Source organism: Rosa chinensis, chromosome 2 (assembly GCF_002994745.2).
Source record: "Rosa chinensis cultivar Old Blush chromosome 2, RchiOBHm-V2, whole genome shotgun sequence".
In the NCBI taxonomy this organism is placed as follows: Eukaryota; Viridiplantae; Streptophyta; class Magnoliopsida; order Rosales; family Rosaceae; genus Rosa; species Rosa chinensis.
The window spans coordinates 21701411-21713982 of NC_037089.1; the positions used below are offsets into that span (position 1 = coordinate 21701411).

General features: G+C 36.6%; 1 pseudogene; it reads left to right on the forward strand.

Moving 5' to 3' along the window:
• The first annotated feature begins 2666 nt into the window (after positions 1–2666).
• On the forward strand, positions 2667–3654 carry LOC112183902 (annotated as a pseudogene).
• The last annotated feature ends 8918 nt before the right edge of the window (positions 3655–12572 follow it).

Here is a 12572-nt window from a genome sequence, read left to right on the forward strand (position 1 = left end):
ACTTAGACCACGGTCAGCTTGGTCATCAGACAACAGAAATCCACCGTCGTCTGATGACCTTTTTGTAGTAGTGTTAGGTATCAAAATTAGGTTCATTACCTAACATCCAGTGCTTAAACGCAGCTCCTCTCATCAAACAATTTTCTGACAATACGAAGGTCTATATCCAGGAGTAGGGGACTCCTTGGAGGGCCTAGCAAGGGCTCACCCGAAAGGGCAAAAGCATTCACTCCAACAAAATCCTAGGTGGACAACTCATTTGCTCTAATTATGCTCAATATACGGCACAAAGCCACGCTTTGGTATCAACCTCGCAAGAAAACCCTTCTTGGCTGGGGACTTGTAGATACAGCCTAGCATAATTAGCAACGATTATGCTTAGGCCTCATGGTATCACCTTCGAGCTACCCACTGATTCCTCATGGCATCCCCGAGCTTTCACGCTCTGGCCTTCCCGGCATCCTCGAGCTTCAAGCTCTTGACTTCCCGGCAACCCCGAGCTTTCAAGCTCTTGCCTTCCCGGCAACCCCAATCTTTCACTCTCTTGCCTTCCCGACATCCCCAAGCTTTCACGCTCATGCCTTCCCAGTATTTCCAAGCTTTACACTCATGTCTCCCCGGCATAATACACATTAATGGAACATTGAATTCTTCTACCATTTGTCATTTGCAACAAACTAATTCTTTTCACGTTCCATTAATACGAGCGAAAACCAAACTAACACAAACGTTTGCATATTCATTGTTCATGAGTCACAAACTCTTGCCTTCACGGTACTAATGCAACTAATACCTCACGGGCATAATCTCGTCAACTCGACCTCATCCGTTTTCATATACAAATCATATGCACATTCTTAGTATACTCACACAACCATGTGCGTTCTCGAGCTTATACATCATAACTGATCGTTCTTGGTGCCAATCATGCAACATACACCTCACGGGCATAACCTCGTCAATCCGATCTCATTCGTTATCTTGCTCAAATCACGCATTGTATGCATCATATGCACTTCATATGCTCATTCGTTGTATGCTCACACAACCATGTGCATTCTCAAACTCATAACCGATCGTACTCGGCGCCATTCACATATATACATCATGTACCATACACTTCGTACATACTAATACACATCGGAGCAATTCACATAAGTTGCTCAATACAACAAGCATTCTATATACGCGTGCTTCTATCTTTGTTTTGTAGATTAAAGAGTCCCTTCTTGCTTACAGAGCTCGGGGACTTGTAGGGGCTAGGCGCTGCTCGTCACTTATGCTTGATGATTTCACATTTATAACTCTCTAACCAAGAAACTCCTCTTACTTGGGGACTTCGGGGACTTGTAGATATACTTCACTAATATGGAGAAATAACTATATCACCAAGCATATGTAACACCCTCTTAGAGGGGTCCACAAGCCATGATGGACCCAACTGCGACATACATCCCATAACCCGACATTCAAGCTACCCTGCAGTAGTTGGAAGCGATCAAGTGCACACCAGGAAGCCACTTTCCCTTCCTCACCAATATGCCTTCACAACAAGCTTTCTAGACTAGAAAGGAACTTTGTGTCCCACATTGAAAACCATGAAAAGGAAGGAGCCTCCCTTCCCTATAAAAGGAGACTCCTTCCCATTTATTCCACATCCCATTACACACTTGTAATCCTAGTGGGCCGCAAGGCCCAAACCCATATAGTGCAACACTTCAAGTAGATGTAGTCTTCCGCTAAGGCAGAAGACGAACCACTATACTTTTGTGTCTTGCTCACTCTCTCTCTCTCTCTCTCTCTCTCTCTCTCTCTCTCTCTCTCTCTCTCTCTCTCTCTCTCTCTTTCTCTCTCTCTCTCTCTCTCTTTTTCTAGAACGTTAACAAGACCCTTCGGTTCTAATGTTAACAGTAACAAAAATATCGTAGGTAGAGTAATTACCTTTATTAGAACAAAAACTACCCCTAAAATGACCCTATTTACCACAATGACAACAAATTTGTTGTCATATATGTAAATGTTTGTTTCCAATACAGGTATGTATTGCAGAATCTGCTTGGTAAACGTTAACAAGACCCTTCGGTTCTAATGTTAACACTAGCAAAAATATCGTAGGTAGAGTAATTACCTTTATTAGAACAAAAACTACCCCTAAAATGACCCTATTTACCACAATGACAACAAATTTGTTGTCATATATGTAAATGTTTGTTTCCAATACAGGTATGTATTGCAGAATCTCCTTGGTAAGGGTACCAAAATGTAACAGAAGGAAACCTAATTAAGGTATGCAAATATAAAAATTTGATAGTTGGGTATGAAAATAAAAATAGACTCATAATTCGGTAGGTTATTTTGTAATTAATCTTTACTGCTATGCAATATTCTATCCACTCTAATTATCTACCGATCACTGATGCTGATACCAACTTACCAAGTACATTATTACTACAAAATAACACTGCTTCAACTCTATACCATAATAGTTGAGAACTGTGGGATGAAACTGCTTCATTTTAGTAAACTAGGAACTATATTCGCCGTCCAATATGCTGAAGCGGCTGAATTCTCTGCTTGTTTTTACTTAAATAGTGTTAGTAGCGCTAATAGTGGTGTTGCAAAGGTTGAACCAAAAGAAAAGAACTAGATACAGAAAACCTGAGTCAATGAATGAAGACTTAGAAAGAGGAGCAGGGCTAAGAAGGTTCTCTTACAGAGTTCTTGTAACAGCCACCAACAATTTCTCTAACGAAAGAAAGTTAGGTGAAGGAGGGTTTGGTGTTGTTTACAGGGGCTACTTGACAGAAATTGATATAGTGGTTGCGGTGAAGTAAATTTCAAGCCGATCTAGGCAAGGGAAAAAGGAGTACAAAACTGAGGTGAAGGTCATTAGCAGCTTGAGACACTGAAACCTAGTACAACTCATAGGATGGTGCCATGATGGAGGTCAATTCATGCCAAATGGTAGCCTTGATATGCATCTATTTGAGAAGAGTAGCCTGTTTTAACCTGGGCTGTGAGATACAAGATATCTCTGGGTTTGGCCTCTGCATTGCTCTATCTTTATGAAGAGTGGGAGCAATGTACAGTGCACCGGGATGTTAAATTAAGCAACATCATGCTAGACTCCAGCTTTAATGTCAAGCTTGGTGACTTTGGGTTGGCTCGACTAATGGATCATAAGCTAGGTCCACAGACAACTGGATTGGTTGGAACACTAGGTTACTTGGCTCCAGAATATATCAGCACATGTAAGGCTAGTAAAGAGTCAGATGTTTATAGCTTTTGCGTGGTGGCCCTAGAAATTGCTACTAGAAGAAAGTTGGTGGACCCTATGGCAAAGGACTCTGATAAGGGACTGGTAGAGTGGGTTTGGGACCTTTATGGACAAAGAAAGCTTCTTTTGGCAGTGGATGAGAGGCAGCATTTGGTATATGATGAGAAACAAGTACAATGCTTGGTGATTACAGAACTGTGATGTGCTCACCCTGATCATAGTCTGAGGCCCTCAGTAAGATAAGCAATTCAAATTTTGAGCCAACATTGCCAAACCTTTCAACAAAGATGCCAGTTCTAGTGTACCATCTACCTACACCACCATCAATTAGCTCCAATGAACTTTTGAGTACAACAAGCCTTCAAGAAGGTTGTTGAACTCGGCAATTTCAGGATCATGCCGTAAATATTGCGTAAAGGTTGCATGTAGTGTTCTTTATAATTGTGTGTATGTTTGAATAGATCGAGTATTACTAATAAATGGTTTTGTTTCAGTTTGAAGTACTGCAATAAGGGAAAATATGGTTTGTAGTTTTATGCAATTAGATATGGGGAGTGAAATCTAAACCTCATGTTTTCTTTTTTGGTAACTTAAATTTTATCTTTACTAACTTCAATTTTGTCTTTTTATGAGAAGTTTGACCAAAGAAGAAAAGAGGGAGTGTGGATTACAAAGTAGGAAGTGTAGATTTCACTCTTCTTAGCTATTAGCTATTCTTCCATAATATTCTCCCAAAAAACGAAGACACCTTCGTTCTTCTCCTCGATGTTCCCTTTATCAAGACTGTCCGTACAAAGTGAGGCCCAAGACAAAAACTGTAATAATCAATTTTAATTATATTTAATTTTAATTTTCATCATTTCTCGTTCCTTAATATGAAAAATTACTATGACAACCTACTAGAAAATCAAATCTTGCATAAGAACTTATTAGGTGTAGGAGATCTCTACCTATTGCAAATCAATTTTAGGTTAAATGCCCAAATTTTTTCCTAATATCATAACGACTTATCCCATGTGCTAAAGCCAAGTGGTTACATGTGCTCCTGTTGTTGGAAATTTTGATTGTGTATTTCAAAATACTTTGTGTAACTCCCAATACTTTGAAAAACTATTTACTATATATTTATGCTTAAACGTTACTACTTCATTATGATCATAATATTATGGCATATTAAGGTTATGGGAGTTACAATATTCCAATAATTATCTTATTAAATTTGCATCATATCTCTAAGTATTTTCATCTACTATATATACCTGTCACTTCTTGCTCTTACACACACAATGAAATTCATTATCTTCTATAGTTCTCTCCTAGCCATTTCTCTACTGAGTTCATACATATTCTAGAGTGTGCTTTGTTCTTGCTCTTCCATAATGCCAAAGGTAAAAATCAAGCATTTCTAGGATCTAAGTTTGCGAGTGTACGCTTACAAGGATTAACGGTTGTTGTACCCTGGAGGGTAGGGCGCCACAAACCTGCTACACCGAGACATTGTCTCCGAGGGGCGAAATCTACTCTTAAAGGCAGTGTTTACACGCCTCAACCTTAAACTCTTTTTGAAGAAATCATTGGGTGGCGGCTTGCAAATCTAAAAGATAAGTGTTGATCTTCTATTTTCAGCTTATTATGGAATTAATGTGATTATATTTATTTACTAATAAAATAGTGTATTTGTGGAATTTTATAGGAAACGAAATCTTGTGACGGAAGTAGCATCCATCGACCAAATTTTCCAACAATCTTAAGAGTAGAGTTGTTGGTGGATGTTTCCTTGTGGGATGCTTGAACATAAAGATAAGTCTGTTATTCGTTTAGTTGCTGCAAGTATAACTCTTTCTCGTTAAACATATTAATTTTTCATGCTAAAATTTGAAAAAATGAGTTCGTTCTTTTGGTTTGGAATAATTATTATGGCAGTTAGCTTCACACATATTGCAAATGTTAACTGCATCGTAATCGTGCATTAAACTTCAAATTTTTTTTAATGGCTTATGATTATTAAATGTCTTCTTAGCGTTTCAAATAAGATCTCAATATGCTCGGGCTGTTATTAATCTATTGCATTCATTCCTTTCATTTGGTGCCTTTGTTGTCCCTTGAAAAACAAAACCGTTTTACATGCAGTCATACATTATTGTTTTGCTCCAATAAGATTTTCTCTATTAATACTATTTATGTTGCACGGTTACAGTTGCATCTATGATTTTATTATAATTTATCATTTTTAATATATGTTACGATGGTAAAATGTATATATTTCAATTGCTAATGGGTTTTCAATTTGCATTTGAATGTTGATAAGGTGCATTTTTCGGTTAGTAATGCATGGTATAATTAAGATTTAAGTTGTGTGATTTTAGTTTTATTTGCTTCATTGTTCAAAGGAATTATGTTTGTAACTTAAAAATTAACCGTTTCGCACATTTACTTTTGGGTTATTATCACAAATGGTACTTGAACTTATCCTCTATTTTATCGATGGTACCTAAACTTCAATTTTGATCACAACCAGTACCTGAACTTTTCGATTTCATTTTAAATGGTACCTAACGCCACCTTCAATCACTATTCTGGCCAAAAAAACCAAATCTAAAAAAACAAAAAACAAAAAAAAAAGTTCAAGGCAAGTCTATTACCAAAAAATCATCACTATATATGATCGCAACTCTCGAAATCATCAAAAATCATCACTATGATCGCCTTCCATGCCGTTTTTAGTCGGAATAGTGATCGGAGGTGGCTCTAGGTACCATTTAAAATGAAATCGAAAAGTTCGGGTACTGGTTGTGATCAAAATTGAAGTTCAGGTACCATCGATAAGATTGAGATATAGTTCAGGCACCATTTGTGATAATAACCCTTTACTTTTCTATATTAATTTCTGTGTTTAATATCGTTTTACCATTTTCGTCGTATTTATTTTGCATCAGTGATTGCTATTAATATTATGGTTTAGCAAGCGGTTTTAATTCTCTGTTATATGATTTGAACCATAATTATTTTATATGCACTAAAATATATTTTTACCATTAAAACTCAAAAAGTTGTTTCTTTGTTGTTGCCTTCGGATTATTGTTTCTTCGGAAATAATAAAGTTGTTGCCTCTCAATATTTCCGTTGCCTCTTGATTAAGATGATGCCTCGGTTGCCTGAAAAATAAATGTGTTATTGAGAAATTATTTTGACAATTTTACATCGACGGTTGCCTATGGCAATTTGATGCCTCGGAATATTAATGTCCCTATGGTTGATGTCCTCAAAAAGAAAAAAAAATGCTGCCTTAAGGTTTTGGGTTGCCTTTTGAATTTTCGTTGCCTATTAAATTCTCAAGTCCTTGACATGCAAAGATTCGTTGCCTAAATATATATGGCTTGATATTATCTTGCCTATATATATGAGCCAGATAGATTCAAAGATGTGGGGGTCAAGGCAAAACAAGAAAAAAATATGCTCTTATATTTAAATGAGATTGGATAACTAAAAACCCAATAAAGATTACTTATTGTTGAGATTATTCAATAAGTTGTGTAGGTCAGAGTTGATTTTGGTCAATACTCTGACAAAACCACCAGACCAAAGGCTGAAGCTGGTGCTTAATACGTCGAGGGGGATGAGACTATGCCTATAACAAAGATCAAGAGTGATGGTAACCCAACCTATGTGAATGGCGATCCCAGGAAGTAGGTTCATATGGGTAACAACAAGTCACTTGTTGATCAGTGGTGCACTATCAAAATAAAGTTTGGAGTCTATCCCTAAGGTGCATAGATAGTGCTTTAACTGGAACGTATAAGGATGAACTTTGTTCTTAATAAGTACCATAGCCCTTACACATGGGTGGTGTGTTTGATTCCAGTACACACTTGATGGACTTACCTATATGAGTGTGGAAGTGAGGCCGCTTCCTATGAAACTTGGGCAAGTCTTCTAGAGCACTCATGAATATCCAGGTAGGGGCGCATGGCCTATTTGTGCCCACTCGCGGAAAATGCTTGATTTCGAGAGTTCAGTGTGGATGGTAGTTCTCTGATTCATATTAAGAAATTTTGGTTCATAGAAAATTTAATTTTCACCAAATTTCTATGGATCACAATTATTTATCCTATGGCTGGTTCATAGTCCAAAAGACACCAGTTTAGAAGCATTGGATTCTCATTTTCCTTTGGCACTCTATAATTTCCTTTTTTATTTAGCAGCTTCCGTATTTTGAAATATGTGGGGGATTGTTGGAAATTTTGATTGTGTATTTCAAAATACTTTATGTAACTTCCAATGCTTTGAAAAACTATTTACTATATATTTATGCTTAAACGTTACTACTTCATTATGATCATAATATTATGGCATATTAAGGTTATGAGAGTTACAGTATTCCAATAATTATCTTATTAAATTTGCATCATATCTCTAAGTATTTTCATCTACTATATATACATGTCACTTCTTGCTCTTACACACACAATGAAATTCATTATCTTCTATAGTTCTCTCCTAGCCATTTCCCTAGTGAGTTCATACATAGTCTAGAGTGTGCTTTGTTCTTGCTCTTCCATAATGCCAAAGGGAAAAATCAAGCATTTCTAGGATCTAAGTTTGCGAGTGTACACTTACAAGGATTAACGGTTGTTGTACCCTAGAGGGTAGGGCGCCACAAACCTGCTACACCGAGACATTGTCTCCGAGGGGCGAAATCTACTCTTAAGGGTAGTGTTTACACGCCTCAACCTTAAACTCTTTTTGAAGTAATCATTGGGTGGCAGCTTGCAAATCTAAAAGATAAGTGTTGATCTTCTATTTTCAGCTTATTATGGCATTAATGTGATTATATTTATTTACTAATAAAATAGTGTATTTGTGGAATTTTATAGGAAACGAAATCTTGTGACGGAAGTAGCATCCATCGACCAAATTTTCCAACACCTGTCACTTACAGTTGAGCACATGTTTCGTTTGAGCCCCTCCATATGTTGGGGCACTTGTGAGAATCTTAAGTGAAACTAGATTTAAGTTATTGAGCCTCTCCAGCTGTTACCAAATAAGTTTGGGAAAAAATCACAAATGGTGATTGAGTTATGACTTGTTCGACACTTAACTCAACGTGTTTTCAACAATATCACTTATAACTCACCCACTTTTACATTCGTCTTTTACTTAACTCATTGTCGTTAAATCTATTGTTAGAAGTTGATAAAATTAGGGTGCGGCTATTTCCACCTTACCAAACACTTTGTTCACCCTATAGCTAAATTTTTTCTTTAAAATTCTAAAATTGTCCTTAACTACAATTAATAACCAAAAAAGAATGAAAATATCAATAAATACAACTTTACCCAACAGACATCCCAATTATCATCTCAGTTTTCTATACCAAAAAAAAAAAAAATTATCAACTCAGCTTCTTCATCGCTAGCTTACCAAACAACAATTAGTTAGACAAAATTTTCAGGCTATAGCAACACGTGAAAAGAATTGTTGGTTAGCATTATTTTGTTCTACTTCATGTGACTCGTGTTTGATTCTACGTCACAGTGGCTAATGAAGGCAGAAGATAGTAGAGAGGGAAAAAGAACGTAAGAGTAAAAAGAAACTAGAAGGCATGGGGTTGCAGCACGATGGTGTGCTTAATTACTTTTTCTTTTTTCTTTTCCAGATTCACATCTTCAACAATGATATCTTTTTTTCTTTTCTAGGTTATTTGAGGGTGAAATTGGAAGTTTAAGGTTTCAAATTTAATTGTAGGGTAAACAAAGTTTTTTTTTTTTTTTTGAAATGAGGTTTGGAACCCAGCCTAGCTGGAAGGCCCATCCCCACGTCTATTAAAATTATTAATAGTCAAAGTAGGATAGGACCAAATGACACAGCTGGGATAGGACCAAATGACACAGCTTGCATCAGTCCACGCACAATACAGTAGACCTGTGATACCAACCCCAGCCATCAATGATGGGTATCGACCCGAAATGCCTCAAACTGTTCCAGATTCGTTGCTGAACTGAAAGGGTTGGTTTCACTTACCATTAGCTGGTTTGATGGTTATGTTTTTGTCTACTTTGAGTTAGTCCTCAAAGCATTTTGATGGAAATTATTCTTGGACAAGGATTATGTTGTTAAAGGGGGGAAATCTTAGTGATATTCTACCTTCAATAACAATGTATTCTAGAAAGCAGCCTTGTTTTTTGTCATCCAAGAATTTAGTTTGGTATGAAATGTATTTTGCTAGGAATGTAAATAATATCTTGCTATGAATGCAAAGTTTAATATTTTCGATTGAGTTGTGGATTTGTTCACTTTATTTGAAGTATATTTGAATCCAAAGTTTAATATTTGAAGTATATTTATTGTAGATAAATAAAAGTATTATTATGTTCAGGTTGCAAATTAATTAGCAGAAATTTTTTTTTTTAAATGCTGTCACTCTTACACACTGAAATCAGTGCGAGTTAGAGTATAGGGATTACCTACGGAAATCCGTGTCAATAGGTTATAGGTTTTGACACAGAAATCAGTATGAATTGTATTTCACACAGAAATCAGTGTGAAATAGAGTTTACATATTTAACACATAAATCCGTGTGAAATAGAGTTGTTCACACGGATTACATTCCATTACGGTAATTCATATTTAAGGAGAGATATTGGGGCCCACGTCTAATATTGGCACGGACAACATAATCCATGTGAGATGAGTATTACCCTCCCCCTTCAAACCACACGGTAACTCAATCTATGCGTGTACGATGGGTAAAAGCTATCACGCACTGAAATCTGTGTGAGAAAGTCTTATTACACACAGATTAAAATCTGTGTTAGATTGTTGTTTTGCTAGTAGTGAATCCGGCGTTGATCCCTTTTCGTCATTTTATGCACGTTCTTCTCATTTCTTCCTTCAATTCAATCTTCACCAAGATTTCAAAATTGGCCTTTGGTTTCTTCATACCAAATGTTCATCCACTTATGTAGATCATCATGGTAAATTTTTAGGGCCAGGTTTGTCTTGGTTTGGCTGGAAATGTTGCAGGAATCGGTACCAGTCCAGTTTTGGAATTTTTGTCTACTAGTGCAGAAACTTGCATGGATCTTTTGAAGGTCATCCACTCCAAATTAGCTATTGTACTCTTCATAATAAATGATACTCATGATGTCTACAATCTAGCTGTAAAATTTCAGCTCATTTGGAGTTCATTTGATCAGATTTCTTCTCCTTCTTTCTTGTCTAGCTTGGTTTCTCCTAGTCAGAGTAGGAAAATATGCTAAAATTGCTAAGATTGACTTTTTAGTGCATTTCTAAGTTTCTCCATCATTTCCTAGCATGATAAAGATAACATAATAAATATATATAAATAAACACAAAGGTTAAGTAAAAAAGCAAGATTAGAGGAATAATTTCTGGGTAATTATGGACCTAACAGGCAGCAGCAGAGGAGAGCGGGTTCGTGGATTGGGGTCGACTTGGACAAGATGCCCGACTTGGAGGAAACGGATGGCAGAGTTTGTGATTGGGGGACGCCCGTGCTCTCTTGTTCTTCTTCTTTCTCATTCTCAACGCCGTCGGCGTAGGTGAGACTCTTTCTCCAGCGGTGCTTTCTTACTACTAATAGTACTTCATTCATACACAGACTTGTTCCGATTGCAATTGGAATGGGTGCGATCGTGAATCATTTGAACGAATCATCACTCAGATTCTTCACGGCTATCTTGGTCGCTATCACGGCTATCTTTCTCCAGCGGTGCTTTCTTACTACTAATAGTACTTCATTCATACACAGACTTGTTCCGATTGCAATTGGAATGGGTGCGATCGTGAATCATCAGAAACGGAGCAATGTTTGAACGAATCATCACTCAGATTCTTCACGGCTATCTTGGTCGCTATGTTAAGGATTTTCACAAGCACCAGCTCAAGATCACCAATATTTGGAATGGTACATTCAATATCCTCGCCTTTATCTCAGCTTAATTGATTGATTTCGTGTTTCATGAAATTGAATTTGCAGAGGAAATGTTCTTGTAAAACGTCGAGCTTAGTCTCAAAGCCTTTTATTATCTTAGCGATCGAGGTCCCAGAACTTGGTTCCTCTTTGAAATTTTCATCATGATTAACCATGAACACAGTGACCCATATTGTACCAAAGTTAGACTAGCTAAGTCGTATGTCAATTTGTTATTAAATGGTATTTCACATACATGCTGGCTGCAGCCAATTTAACCAAGTGTTATGTATTTGAAATGATTCAATGAATAGAAATGTTCTGTTGACATAGCCCTGTATATGCTTTAACAAAGAACATTTCATTGAGCTGGTCGAACTCGGCTCGTCTCCTCACTTTTTTTTTTTGGTAAGATGGGGCCAGAAGGAAAGGAAAAAAAAAAAGTTTTATTGTCTCCTAATAAGACATTTATTGGGGATCAATGAACGTTCATTGCCCCTCAATAAATGTTTTGAATTGATGTAAATTTTTTTTTTCTAAATCAAAGTTTTATTTGTCTAATTTTAAGGAGATTAATTCTCATTCCAACGACTTAAAGGTTTATTAGGGGGGAGGGCAATAAACCTCTCCGGCGATCTATGAGATCTGCAACAACCTCTTTGGAGACCTATAGCGAGTAAACTTTTATTGCCCCTAATAAACCTTTATTGGAGGGCAATAAATGTTTATTACGGGAGCAATAAACCTCTCTGGTGACCTATGAGATCTCCGACGACCTCTTTGGAGACCTCTAGCGATGTTTTCAGAAAAGTCCGGCGGCTAGCGATCGATGACCTGAGTTCAGCATTCCGTGATCGGAGTCCAGCGACCGGTGAAGTCTCTTATGGTTTCTCTCTCTCTCTCTCTCTAGATATAACAAAAAGGTGAGGGCAAAAATAGCCTAAAAAAATAAAAAAATAAAAACATAGTTGGGTATCAAGGAAGACCTTATTAGAGTCTTTATGGATAAGTAGAAAAAATAATAATAATAATAAGTGGGTGGTGTAAGGAGGAAAAAAGTCCTTAGAATTAGGGTAAATGGTCAAAAACCTTTTTTTTAGTTCAAAATGTATATTTATGTGTTTTGACAAATATACCCTCAATTTTAACAATTTCTAATGAAAAATCAGTAAGTTAAATATAAGATAATGTTAAATGTGAGTGAATTAAGTGATATTTTTAAAATATCATTGAGTTAAGTGTCGAATATGTCAAAACTCAATAACTATTAGTGATTTTTTACCAAGAAATTTAGTTGGATGCCCATATTTCTTCAACTACTAATTACTAAATGCCAACCAAAATAGTAGTATTTAAATTTT